This window comes from Microcaecilia unicolor, chromosome 3 (assembly GCF_901765095.1).
Source record: "Microcaecilia unicolor chromosome 3, aMicUni1.1, whole genome shotgun sequence".
Taxonomy (NCBI): Eukaryota; Metazoa; Chordata; class Amphibia; order Gymnophiona; family Siphonopidae; genus Microcaecilia; species Microcaecilia unicolor.
In genome coordinates, this window is record NC_044033.1 from 213,798,933 (window position 1) to 213,813,233 (window position 14,301).

Here is a 14,301-nt window from a genome sequence, read left to right on the forward strand (position 1 = left end):
GGCCTGCTGACACACCGCACCTAAATTTCAGCGTCGATCTTTTGGTGCCAATATATACAGTGTGAGGCAAAAAAATAAGTAACCCCCTAGAGTTTTTTGCCGTTTTCTTAGCAACCGCACTGAATTTCAACGAGAAATTTTACGGACTTATTTAGACATCATACTTACATATTAATATTAAACAACATTTAATTATCTTAAGTTATGTTGACGTTACTGACTTTTTAGCGTTACTATTTTTGCACGTTCAAAATGTTCGAGCTAAAACACAGTAAAATAATGTCATTCAAACGATACAATTAACAATGAGTCAGAAGTTTGCAGTCAGTGTGAATACTCAAATTGTTCATCCCCAGCTTTAACACAGGCCCTTCAGTTGCTTTGGGAAATTCTTAACAGCCTTGTGACATCATTAACAATAAACTGGTATACCCTCGGGTTTTTTTTTTCCGAATAATGTTAGTTTTACAGTGCAAACATTTTTGAATGTGTGAAAATCACTGGATGGTCATGCCAATCTTCCCTCTAAGAGCAGTGACTGAGCTACAGTATTGCTCATATATTTTAGGACATCTGTCGCTCACAGATTTTACATGGTTGCTCACAAAAAACAAATGTTTTTGTGTGCTATATACAGAAATGTATTGCTAATACTGGCGCTCAAAAATTGATGAGGCCCTGTTTACTAAGGCGTGCTAGCGATTTTAGCGTACGGTAAAATTAGCACATGCTAAATGCTAGATACTCCCATATGGGTGCCTTTAGCATTTACTGCGTGCTGTTTAGCGTGCTGTTTAGCCAGCGCAATCATAGTAAACAGGGCCCTTGGTTTTAAAACTTGTTGCCCACATGAAAAAAAAAAATTTCACACACCAGGCCACCCCAGAGAGGAAACATTGGGTTGCGCTAAAAAGTCTATAACTTTGCCGTGTTTAAAGATAATCTCATTCCACTCAGCACATAAATATAGATAGTAACAACAAATAAAGCTGTAAAATTTCACGTTGAAATTCCAACCGGTTGCTGAGATAACAGCAAAAAAACTCTAGGGGGGGGTAACTTTTTTTTTGCCTCAACTTGTAGAATCTAGGGGCATGTGAAGTGTGTGCCCCAATTATAGAATATCGCTGAGTACATATGTAGGACTTAAGCACATGACTGTTAGTATTTAGTGGAGGAGTGGCCTAGTGGTTAGGGTGGTGGACTTTGGTCCTGAAGAACTGAGTTCGATTCCCACTTCAGGCACAGGCAGCTCCTTGTGACTCTGGGCAAGTCACTTAACCCTCCATTGCCCCATGTAAGCCGCATTGAGCCTGCCATGAGTGGGAAAGCGTGGGGTACAAATGTAATAAAAATAAAATTTACAATCTTAGCGTGAAAATGGCGCTTTTATTTAGGCACTTAACAAGGGGGGTAGTGCGCACTTCATTTATCATTTATTAAAATGTGTTATACCATTTCTAATTGAAACGAATCAAAATGGTTTACAATCAAAAATAAAAATGATCTCAACCATGGAAAGGAATGCCATAATTTGATAGAAAAGAACGCTCAAACCAGTTCCTGTGGGATTCCCGTGGGAATGGAAACAGTTCCTACAGGGTTTCCGTGGAAGTGGAAGCTACACCTGTGCTAGCCTCTCATCTACCGAGTGCCAAGTTCTTTGAGTGCTGTCTCCTCCTCCTCCTCGCTTTAACAGCACAAATGCGGAAAGTCTTCCATTAAGGAGGTGGTAGAGACACAAATGGTGACGGAATTCAAAAAGGAGGATCTCTAATTAGAAAATGGAAGTTATAAAAAACCTAAACTTAAATGGCTGCTGCATATGTGTGGATGTGTCGAGTGACGCTTTGATGGCAACTCCAGCTGTGATGAACTAGGGCCGATACCGGGAGACCTGTACAGTTTGTGTCTCATATATGGCAATCTGGTTTAGGATGGGCTGGAAAGGGCTTAGACAGCAACTTTAGTGGCTGGAACGAACATGAGGACAGTGCTGGTCAGACTTTTATGGTCTGTGTCCCGCAAATGAGAAAACGAAAAGACTGGAGTAGGTTTCAATTCTGGTCGCCGCATCTCAAAAAAATATAGTGGAATTAGAAAAGGTGCAGAGAAGGGCGAAAAAATGAGAACGGAGATGGGACGACTTCCCTATCAGGAAAGGCTAAAGCGGCTAGGGCTTTTCAGCTTGGAAAAAAAGGCGGCTGGGGGAGATATGATAGAGGTCTATAAAATAATGAGTGGAATTGAACGGGTAGATGTGAAGCGTCTGTTTACGCTTTCCAAAAATACTAGGACTAGGGGGCATGCAATGAAGCTACAAAGTAGTAATTTAAAATGAATTGGAGAAATGTTTCTTCACTCAATGTGTAATTAAACTCTGGAATTTGTTGCTAGAGAATGTAGTAAAAGCAGTTAGCTTAGCAGGGTTTTAAAAAAGGTTTGGACAGCTTCCTAAAGGAAAAGTCCCTAGACCATTATTAAAATGGAGTTGTGGAAACTCCACTGCTTATTTCTGGGATAAGCAGCATAAAATGTTTTGTACTTTTTTGGATCCTGCCAGGTACTTGTGACCTGGATTGGCCATTGTTGGTAACAGGATGCTGGGCTTGATGGGCTTGACTCAATAGGTAGCCAGTGGAGACGCTTCAAAAGAGGAGAGGCATGATTTGCAGTGTTTTGCTCGGCAGATTAGACGTGCAGCTGTGTTTTGAAAAGTCTGTGAACGTTTGAGATTGGATTTTGTAATGCCTGCATAGACGCCATTACAGTAGTCGTATCGAGAGTTAATGTAAGAGTAAACTTGACAACATTCATTCTGGAAGGGACAAAAAAAAAACCTGGAAAAAAAGAACACAACAATATTTTTGCCTGCCCATCCCTAAAACACACAGCCCCACCCAGAACAGGTAACACATGCAGGAGCAGTAAAAAGCTTCCCACCCCTTTGCTGTGCCTTCTTAAATTTCAGTCTGATATTTTGTGAGAGTACTGTTTGGATTCGGAATTTATTACTTGCCTTTTCCAAATCTGAGCTCAAGCAGGTAACAATCAGGTACACACGTTAATTTCCTGTCCAGGTGAATTTACGATCTAGGTTGTACCTGAGTCAGTGAAGGGCAAAGTGACTTACCTTGATATGATTGTGCTCTTTCTATTGGCGGACCTTTCTTTAACTGTCTGCTTTTAATTATGAGCGTACATCGCTTTGATTTACTTGTAAAAAAAAGTGATTAAGAACATTTTAATAAGCATAAACATAAACCCAAGGTCACAAGTTCAAGTTTATTATACTTGATATACCATATATCAAAATTATCTATGCGGTTTATAATAAATTAAAATAATGTTAAAAAGTACATTTAAAACAAACGCCATATATCAAGATAGGAAAGAGAAGTGATAAAGATAAAATTAAGCACTGGCCTGGGTACCACCTTTTTGATCTCGTGTGGGCGAGAGCCTGGGGGTGGGCTTAGGGCAGCAGGACAGAGAGTTGGGTGAGAAAGGCTGGAGGGGGCAGGGGCTGGGATGTTCCCTTTGGCTGCCAATATATTTTTTTCGTGGAAATGCTCGTATTCCTCCATTTTTTGTTATAGTACGCATTATTTCATGGAACGTCGGTGGAGTAAATTCGCCGATTAAACGATCCAAGATTTTGCAGCACCTGCAGAGGCAGAGGTCTGATATTGCACTTCTTCAGGAGACCCACCTGAATCAGGTGGAGCATGCCAAACTCAGTACTTGGTGGGTTGAGAATTGCATAGCGGCGCATGCACAGGGGAAAAAGGGTGGAGTGGCGGTGCTGTTCAGAAAGGGTGTAGCATCATCAATTACCCCGCTCTTGGTTGATGCCGCAGGGCGTTATGTCATTCTGGAGGCGTTGGTTGGGAGGCAAAAGCTGTTAATCTGTAATGTGTACGCCCCTAACAGATACGTTCGAGGGTTTTTTCATACCCTGATAAATTTTCTGCTGAAAACAACCGCACTCTGCCATAGTGGTGGGGGGCGATTTCAATGCTGCCTGGGACCCCTCCTTGGATAGGTCAGCCGCGGGGGCATCGTCCCCATATTATAATAACAGGGGACTTTTGCAGCTGTGCCAGCTGGTGGATCTCATTGACGTTTGGCGGGTTTTACATCCGGGAGAGAAAGATTATACCCACCTTTCGCGTGCCCACTCCACCCAATCGCGAATAGATTATGTTTTGATGTCTCGTCAGCTGTTTGGCGGGGTGAGTGGGGTGACCATTGGACCGTATACGGTGTCGGATCATGCGTGGGTTGAGATGGAGTGGGTTCCGAGGGGTGCGGTTCAACAAGGAAATAGATGGCAATTTCCTTTGCAGCTCAGTCATGATCCGATATTACAGGGTCGTTTATAAGGTAGTTGGAAAATGTATACCGAATGTAATCAGGAGCACCATGATGATCCAGTTTTGTTCTGGGAGGCAGCGAAGGTGGTACTTAGAGGCGAAATTATCAGCCACGCGCATTTCGTACGGTCGGCACGAGATAGAGAGATACTAAGATTCAGTAAGTTACTTTGTCAAGCGTGCAAACGGTTTGGGGAGACTCATATGGAGAGCCACAAACAGCGAGTGTTAGAGCTCCAATCGGCGTTAAATGAGCTATTGCAGAGGAGGGCGCATAAATCCAGACCTACTATCGTTATTCACTTTATAAGTACGGTAATAAAACGGGTAAGTTGATGGCGTGTTTAATTAAGCCGCGGGGAGGGAATAGAACTATTCTGACCCTTAGGAGGGAGGGGGGAGGCCTCCATACGTCTGATAAGGCTATTTGTGATTCCTTCCGAGCTTTTTACAAAGCTTTATATGCCCCTCCGAACGTTGAGGGACTGCCCAATCAGTTATATTTAGACAATCTTAAGCTGCCGAAACTCACAAAAAAGGAGCTGGGCTGCCTTAATCGGTCAATTACTGAAGATGAGGTTAACTTGGTCATATCTCGCAGCCCGTTGATGAAGGCCCCGGGTCCCGATGGACTTCGAGTGGAATTCTACAAATTGATGGGGGACGGTATTGTGCTTGCCTTGACTAGGTTTTTGAATCATATAATAGGGAATCAGGCGATGCCCTCATGTTTGAACAGAGCGCAGATCATAGTGTTGCTTAAGCCTGGGAGAGACCCTTTAGAGCCGACGTCTTATCGCCCTATCTCTTTACTGAACTATGATACAAAATTATTGGCGAAAATCTTAGCCAACAGGTTGGGGTGCTTGCTGCCTCGACTGATACATGACAGTCAGGTGGGGTTTGTAAGAGGAAGGGCTGTGAGTAAAAACTTACGAGCGATCTTGACCTCTTTAGAATATAGCTCGCAGGGAAACTTGGCGTCATTGCTGATTAGCTTTGATGCGGAGAAAGCTTTTGATAAGGTTCACTGGGAATTCCTTTTTGACACTTTAGAATGTTATGGTTTCTCTGGGTGGTTTGTTGATGCAGTCCGTATACTGTATGCCAATCCCAGTGCAACATTATTGGTGAACGGGCTTGAATCGGAGAGTTTTCCCATCCGGCGGGGCACTAGGCAGGGGTGTCCTTTATCACCACTTCTTTTTGTTTTGACATTGGATCGACCTTATAAGAGATATTATGGAAAATCCCATGGTCAAGGGTGTACGTGTGGGGTCTCAAACGTTCAAGGTCGCTGCTTTTGCAGATGATCTTTTGGTACATCTCACGAACCCGAGGGAATCGTTAGAGGCATTGTTGGAGACGATTCGAGAATACGGGGATTATGCTGGCTTTCGGTTAAATTTGGACAAGTCTGAAGTTTTGGCGTCCTCAGAAGTACACCAGCGGGATTGGGGACCTGAGTTCCCACTGCGGTGGGCTGATGAATCTTTCAAATATTTGGGGGTTCGGCTTGCTATGGATACCTCTGTACTCTATCAAATAAATGTAAAGGTTCTGTTTGACGACACTAAGGTTAAGTTAGATGCTTGGATGCATCTCCCTTTGTCATTAATGGGGCGTATAAATTTAATAAAGATGACGTTGTTTCCCCGGTGGCTGTACGTTCTGCAAACTTTGCCAGTCCGATTGTTGCAGAAAGATCTGAAACGGATAACGCGACTTTTTAGTCATTTTTGTTGGGTGGGGAAAAAGCCAAAATTCAGTCAGGAAATGTTAGTTGGGAGCTGGAAGCAGGGTGGCATAGGTTTCCCAGATTTGTTCTTATATAATCAGGCGTGTTTATTGCGTCATCTGGGGGACTGGATTGAATCGACTCATTATTATACACCCACAAATTTAGAAAAGGCCTTTTTTGTTCCATATGATGTGATGGCGCTTCTTCATCTGCCTCGAAGTAGGGTACCCCCTAGATTTAAAAACAGCATTTTGTTACAGCCGCTTCGTGAGGTATGGCAGTGGTGGGTGCGACAATTGGGGGGACAACCGTATATCACGGACTTATTGCCGATAGTAGGAAATACAGCGTTTCAGGCAGGGATGGACAATCCGATTTTTGGTGCCTGGGGACAGCAGGGAGTTGCGCGTTTAGAGCATTTGCTGCAGAATAATGGGGAGTTGTTGCCATTTGAGGCTATACAAGACAGGGTGGGAGTAGCCTGGGGTAACAGGTTTGCCTATACGCAGGTCACGCACTATATGAAGTCCTTGCATCAGGCCTCTTTGAGGGGTCGATTGGGGGACCGGGTCCGAGGTTTTTTTGAAGGGATGAACACCGCTAGACATTCGGTCTCTGATTTGTATGGGGCACTGGTTAAGCGTAGGCCTCGGAGAAAATATGAGGGTCTTAAGCATACATGGGAACAGGATCTGGGGTTCTCATTGACTTCATGGAATGTGGAGACTACTTTAAAAGGCATTCGCCTATTAGTAACGGATGAACGGTTGAGAGAATGCGGGTATAGAATAGTTCTTCGGGGTTACATGTCTAAAGCACAGTTGGCTCATGTGTTAGAGACGGTTAATGCTGCTTGTTCTAAGTGTGTGTGTGTGGGGGGGGGTCATAGTTCCTTCTACCACGCGTTGTGGCAGTGTCCAAGGGTGCGAGCATTTTGGCAGCGGGTCCGGGGGTTTCTGATCAAGCTTGGAAATGAGGGCACGGAGGGACAGTTTTTGCTAGACCATCCAAGGGCTTTTGCCTCTTTGAGCACTCCTGCAACTATGCTATGCAGAAAGCTGAGTTTGGTAGCTCGAAAGTGTATAATGCAATATTGGACCTCTTCGGAAGCGCCCGCCTACTGGCATTGGTGTAATCAGGTGCACCTTTTAGCATCTTGGGAGGCTAGAGATTCCAAAATGTCGCCAAAACGTAGAAAACAATTTCTTCAGATACGGATGCCTTATCTTCAGATTCTAAGCCCAAGGGGTCGGAGTTTACTTATTAATGCTTGTTGATTTTGGATGTGGAGTGTGGGGGGGGGGGGGGGTTCCACCTCCTCTCTGCCCCGTAGTAAGCTGCTTTTCCTAGAGTACAGAGGTAACCGCGTAATCTGTGGGCTGCCAAACAGTTCTGGATTATTGGTACTGTTGTACTTTCTTGAATTAATACGGATAGCAACAGGAAGGTTCCTGAGATTTTGGTAATTGAGTGGTACAGGGGTTGGGATGGGGGGGTTGGGAAGGGGAGGGGTGGGGTGGGGTGGGGAGGGGGAATGGGCGGTTTACAAGCTGTATGGTTCATGCATTGTATCTTATTGTTTGTAAATTGGCAATATTGAGTATGTTGTGTGTTGTGTTGCTTAACTTTGAGTTATCAATAAAATTACTTTAAACTTAAAAAAAAAAAGATAAAATTAAGTTATTCAATGGATTGCAGACCAGAGTACCACTGTCTCCCAATGTGCTCGTTTAAGAAGGTTTTTTTTCAAAAAAAACTAAGTTTTCAAACCTGCTTTAAATGTATGAATTGACTGCTCAAATCGTAAATATTGAGGTAGATTATTCCATAGTGTAAGGCCCATGGCATTAAATCACCTTGGGTGAATTTTTTCGTAAAGGTGGTTAATGACAGACTTGATCGACCTACCAACTAGAAACACATCCAAATCAACACGAACGTACCTAAATCTCCACTACCCAAGCTGAAAAAGACTCAAATACAAATCAACTTACGCATCCAGTTTTTCCTACATAAGCACACAACTGTGGAACGCATTACCAAAAGCCTTGAAAACGATGTACAACCATCTAAACTTCCGGAAAACACTAAAAACTAACCTGTTTAAAAAGGCATACCCTACCGATCCAACATAAATGCCTGATCTCAGCAACACAACAAAACTAAAGAACGTAATGGACATAACACAACTCTTCCGCTGTACGATTCCCTAATGTGGCTGTGCCACACGAACTTTATCTTACCACAATATCACTCTGTAGTTGTTTTATCGCAATGCATACAGGGAATTGTAGTCTTCCTGTTCTTTAGGGACTCCAGTTTGGAAATCAAAACTAGAAGTTTCTGCATGCAATGGGGTAAAACCTGGATTGGCTCAATCCTGTGAAGCCAATCTGGAGTCAGTAACCCTACATATTACTATTAATTTGGCTTTTGCTCACACCTTTTTTAGCAGTGACTCAAGGTGAGTTACATTCAGGTACACTGTGGGGCCCTTTTACTAAGGCGAGCCCAAAAGCGTAGGCGTGTGTTTTGGACGTGTGCTGGTCCATTTCCTGAGTGCACCTGGAAAAAAGGGATTTTTAAAAAATGTGATGGAAAATGGATGTGCGGCAAAATGAAAACCAGCGCGCATCCATTTTTGCCCTGAGACCTTAACACCACCCACTGACTTAGCGGTAAGGTCTCACACGCTAACCAGGCGGGAAGCAACCAGTGCGCGCCAACTGCTGATTACTGCCGGGTATATTTTCTACTGTGTGTTTTGGGCGCCCGCCAAAAATGGAATTACCGCCCAGGGCAGGCGGTAGTGCCAATTTGAGGCACCTTGGACACGTGTAGGTGCCCAATGCGTCTTTGTAAAAGGATCCCTATGTATTTCCCTGTCCCTGAGGCAGTGGAAAAGTGACTTGCCCCCCAAAATTGCAAGAAGCAGCAGTGGGATTTGAACAAGGCACAGCTACATGTCAAGCCCAGTGCTCTAGCCACTAGATTCCTTCGCTCCAAGTCCAAAACAAAGTTTAATATTTGAAAGTTGACATCTAATTATTCATTTTCACAGAACTGTTCTAGGGAGGGTGTTGCTGGGATTAGCATGATTGTTCTGTTTAATTATTATAGGGAGTGGGGGAGGGGGCTACATAAGTACATAAGTATTGCTATACTGGGACAGACCGAAGGTCCATCAAGCCTAGCACCTGTTTCTAACAGTGGCCAATCCAGGTCACAAGTACCTAGCAATATATTTTATGCTGCTTATCCTAGAAATAAGCAGTGGATTTTCCCGAACTCCATTTTAATAATGGTCTATGGTCTTTTCCTTTAGGAAGCCACCTATACCTTTTTGAAACTGCGCTAAGCTAACTGCTTTTACTACATTCTCTGGCAATGAATTCCACAGTTTAATTACATGCTGAGAGAAGAAACATTTTCTCCGATTCATTTTAAATTTACTACTTTGTAGCTTCATTGCATGCCCCCTAGTCCTAGTATTTTTGGAAAGTGTAAACAGACGCTTCACATCTACCCGTTCAACTCCACTCATTATTTTATAGACCTCTATCATATCTCCCCTCAGCTGCCTTTTCTCCAAGCTGAAGAGCCCTAGCCGCTTTAGCCTTTCCTCATAGGGAAGTCGCCCCATCCCCTTTATCATTTCCGTTGCCCTTCTCTCCACCTTTTCTAATTCCACCATATCTTTTTTGAGATGCAGCAACCAGAATTGAACACAATATTTGAGGTGCAGTCGCACCATGGAGCGATACAAAGGCATTATAACATCCTCATTTTTGTTTTCCGTTCCTTTCCTAATAATACCTAACGTTCTATTTGCTTTCTTAGCTGCTGCCACACACTGAGCAGAGGGTTTCAATGTATCATCTACAATGACGCCTAGATCCTTTTCCTGGTCAGTGACTCCTAACATAGCTATAATTCAGGCTCCTCTTTCCCACATGCATCACTAGAGGCCTGAAAGTTAATTGAAGGAGAGCACACCTAATACTTTTGCACAGTCCTTACACCACTAGGTCACTCCTCATTATACATGAAGGAAACCTCATTTTTATAAGAATAGCGCACTCTCTTATCCAGAACGTGAACTGTTCCTGTGGGCACTGGCCAGGGTTATCATATGGCCTGCAATGTTTCATCCTTAGTGAGAAAATGAACACTTGCTTCCTCAGCCGGAAGACTGTTTGCAGAATCCTAAGGGTCACAGATCAGGGTGGTCCCACTTGAAAGGGGGGAAAAAGGTCCAGCTGTCTCAACCGAAGCTGTATTCATATATGGATGTGTGAAGTTTGCACCGCTGCTGTGTTGTGTGTGTTCTGTGGTGCAATGGAAGTGTGTCAGAGAGAATGTGTGTGTGGATGAGGGAAGCTTGCATTTCACTTTTTCTGTGGTGAGGCAGAGCATGTGTGAATTTTGCATTGCTCCTGTCCGTGCTGTACCTTTTCTGGGAGTGGGGGCAGTGTGTGAATCTTTCATTGCCACTGTGTTGTACCTTTTCTGTGATGAAGCAGTATTGTGTGTGCATGTGTCGATTTTGTACTGCTCCCATCCATGCATTTCCTTTTCTGTGATGAGGCTATCCAGCTTATTTTCGAAAGAGAAAGATGCCCATATTTCGACCCAAATCGGGAGATGGGCGCCTTTCATGGGCGCCCAAATTGGTATAATCTAAAGCCGATTTTGGGCGCCTCCAACTGCAGTCTGTCGCAGGAATGATCAAAGTTGATGGGGGGCTTGTTGGAGGCGTGGTGAAGGCGGGACTGGGGCGTGTTTATCGGCCGAGGAGAGATGGGCACGCTCGGCCAATAATGGAAAAAAGAATGGCGCCAGAAGCGAGAATTTGGGTCACTTTTTCTGGACCCTTTTGTTTTCACGAATAAGGCCCCAAAAAGTGCCCTAAATGACCAGATTACCACCAGAGGGAATCGGGGATGACCTCCCCTGACTCCCCCAGTGGTCACTAACCCCCTCCCACCAAAACAAAAGAACTTTAAAAACTTTTTTTGTCAGCCTGTATGCCAGCCTTAAATGTCATACCCAGCTCCATGACAGCAGTATGCAGGTCCCTGGAGCAGTTGTTAGTGGGTGCAGTGGACTTCACGCAGGTGGACCCAGGCCCACCCCCCCCCCCTACCTGTTACACTTGTGCTGGTAAATGGGAGCCTTCCAAACCGCCCCCAAAACCCACTGTACCCACATCTAGGTGCCCCCTTCAGCCATAAGTGCTATGGTTACGGTGTAGAGTTCTGGGGAGTGGGTTTTGGGGGGGGGGATTTGAGGGGCTCAGCACCCAAGGTAAGGGAGCTATGGACTTGGAGGTATTTAAAAAAATTTGTTTAATTGTTACAAGTGCCTCCTAGGGTGCCCGGTTGGTGTCCTGGCATGTGAGAGGGACCAGTGCACTACGAATCCTGGCCCATCCCACGACCAAATGCCTTGGATTTGTTGGTTTTTGAGCTGGGCGCCTTCGGTTTCCATTATCGCTGAAAACCGATACCGCCCAGCTCAAATCCGCCCAAATCCGATGCATTTGCCCGGCACAAACCGTATTATCGAAACAAAAGATGGACGCCCATCTTTTTTGAAAATACGGTCTGGCCCGCCCCTTCATGGACCCGTCCTTGGAGATAGGCGCCCATGGAGATGGGCGTTCGTGTTCGATTATGCCCCTCTATGTGCACCTGTGTGAATTTTATATTGCCCCTGTCCATATTGTGATTCTTGCATTGCTCCTGGTGATCTTACATTGCTCTTGTCTGTGTTGTACCTTTTTTAGGTTGAGGCAACATATGAATTCATCCTCCTATCCATGCTGTACCTTTTCCGTGGCACTATGTAAATCTTGCTTTTCTCCTGACCGTGCTGTGCCCTTCTAGTGTATATATGGGAATATTGCATTGCTCCTGTCTGTGCTGTACCTGTTCTATGGCAGTGTATATATGAATCTTGCATTGCTCCTGTCCGTGCTGTATCTTTACTACAGAAGAACATAAGCGTTACCATACTAGGACAGATCAAATGTCCATCAAGCCCAGTATTCTATTTCCAACAGTGGCCAATCCAGGTCACAAGTACCTGGCAAGATCCCAAAAGATTAATACAGATTTTATGCTGCTTATCCTAGAAATAAGCAGTGGATTTTCCCAAGTCCATCTTAATAATGGCTTATGAAATTTTCTTTTAGGAAATTATGTAAACCTTTTTTAAACCCTGCTAAGCTAGCTGCTTTTACTACATTCTCTGACAATTAATTCCAGAGTTTAATTACACATTGCGTGAAAGGGCCTCTTCAGCTAGAAGGACTTGAGGATCCCTGCCAGCCTTAACAAGGGTATCACAATTTTGGGCGGGTCTGAGCACAAAGTAGGTGGGCCTAGGCCTTCCCCTGGGCCCACCTATGGCTATACCACCGGTAGAGAAATTGTTTTTCTTACCCATTATCAGATATACACAATGTCTAGAAAAAAACAGGACCCACAATGTTTTTCCAAATAACCCCAAAATGTCTTACTGCAGCTGAAACTCCTGCCTGAAATTTGAGACATTTCTGAATACTTTATTTTTCAACAGGATGGAGCTCCAGCATATCAAGCTTACAAAACAGTTGAGCTCTTAATTAATGAAACCCTAGAATTCATTGCGCCAACAGCTCAGTGGTGTCAAAGAATTTGTGAATGTTTCAAGGCTGAAGGAGGACACTTTGAACAGAAATTATAAATTAACTAAGAACCCTCCCCCCCATTATACTAATGTATTTTCAAAGGTCATACTAAACAATTGCACAGTAGCTTTGTTTGTTCACTGACCTGAACAAGAAAGGATAACCCTTGAAAGTTTGTCAAAGAAGCAACAAGTAAGTCCTTAAACAAGTAACTTGTTTGTTAACCTGGATTATTTCCACATATCCAAGTAGACTTTCATCAGTCACAATTTTCTGTTCAGAAACACAGGCCCCAATGCTCTAAACTCCGCCCCATACTGCAGAAAGAGCGCAGAAAAATAGCCTTCCAATGCTCAAAACTAATGGAATTCAAATTACAGACACGCTGTGAGACCGAAAGAGGGAAAAACGTGCCTGGCGCATGTGCACAAGAATTTCATGGTAACCACAGTACTTGTGCGCATGAACCAGGCAAGCTTTTCAACATTTTTCCCCGCTTGAAAGGCTTATATTAAAAGCGCAGAAAACAGGTGCCAATGTGTGCTTTCACTTTCAGGTTTGCTTGGACTCTCACACATTGGCTTTTCAGTACCAGCGCTTAGAGGTTTGCACGAGTTTCCTTCTGCTTCCAAAACAAATGAAAACCAGCAGATAAGAACATAAGAACATAAAAGTAGTCATACTGGGTCAGACCAATGGTCTATCTAGCCCAGTATCCTGCTTCCAACAGTGTCGAATCCAGGTCACAAGTACCTGGCAAAAACCCAATTAGTAGCAACATTCCATACAGAACCCCAAAGAATCGCAAGATTCTAGAATCCTTAAAGAGTAACAAGATTCCATTTAGAATCTCAGATAATAACAAGATTCCATACTACCGATCCCAGGGCAAGCAGTGGCTTCCCCCATGTCCATCTTCTCTTCAAACCCTCAATGCCAGCTCTGAGCTGGCAGTAGTTTCCAGCGTTAAGAGCAAGGTTTGCTTGTTTGCTGTTCTCTGAGCATTGGTAGGGCATAGCAAATGACCTCATTAATATCCATTTGACTACATTTAAATACAGTTTGCGGCTATCTGTGGCACACACGTTGTTTCCTGCGCTAAAGCCCTCTGAGCATTCTGCGCAGATTGACGTCAGCACTAATCCAGTAGTAATCAGTTCTATCGCCGGCGTTGAGTTCTGAGCATCGGTCCCACAGAATTTGAGTTTATCCCTGGGAGAAGTCTGTTGCAATGCACAGAGAGGCCACAAGGTGGCAGATCAACAATAAGAACAAGCATGATGGTGTTAGATAGAGGGACAGTTTACTTTTTGCAGATACTGTAAAACTAAGTTCAGCAATAGAACAGACAACAACCCTGACAGTGTGGACAGTGAGAAGTGATCTTTGAAAGGGGCACCAACATACTCTTCCACCAGGTGCGTAGCCGGACCTCAAATTTTGGGGGTGCCAGAGAGCACAAGGTTGCGGGGGCACAAATTTTTGCCTCACCCTGCCACTGCTTTGTCAAC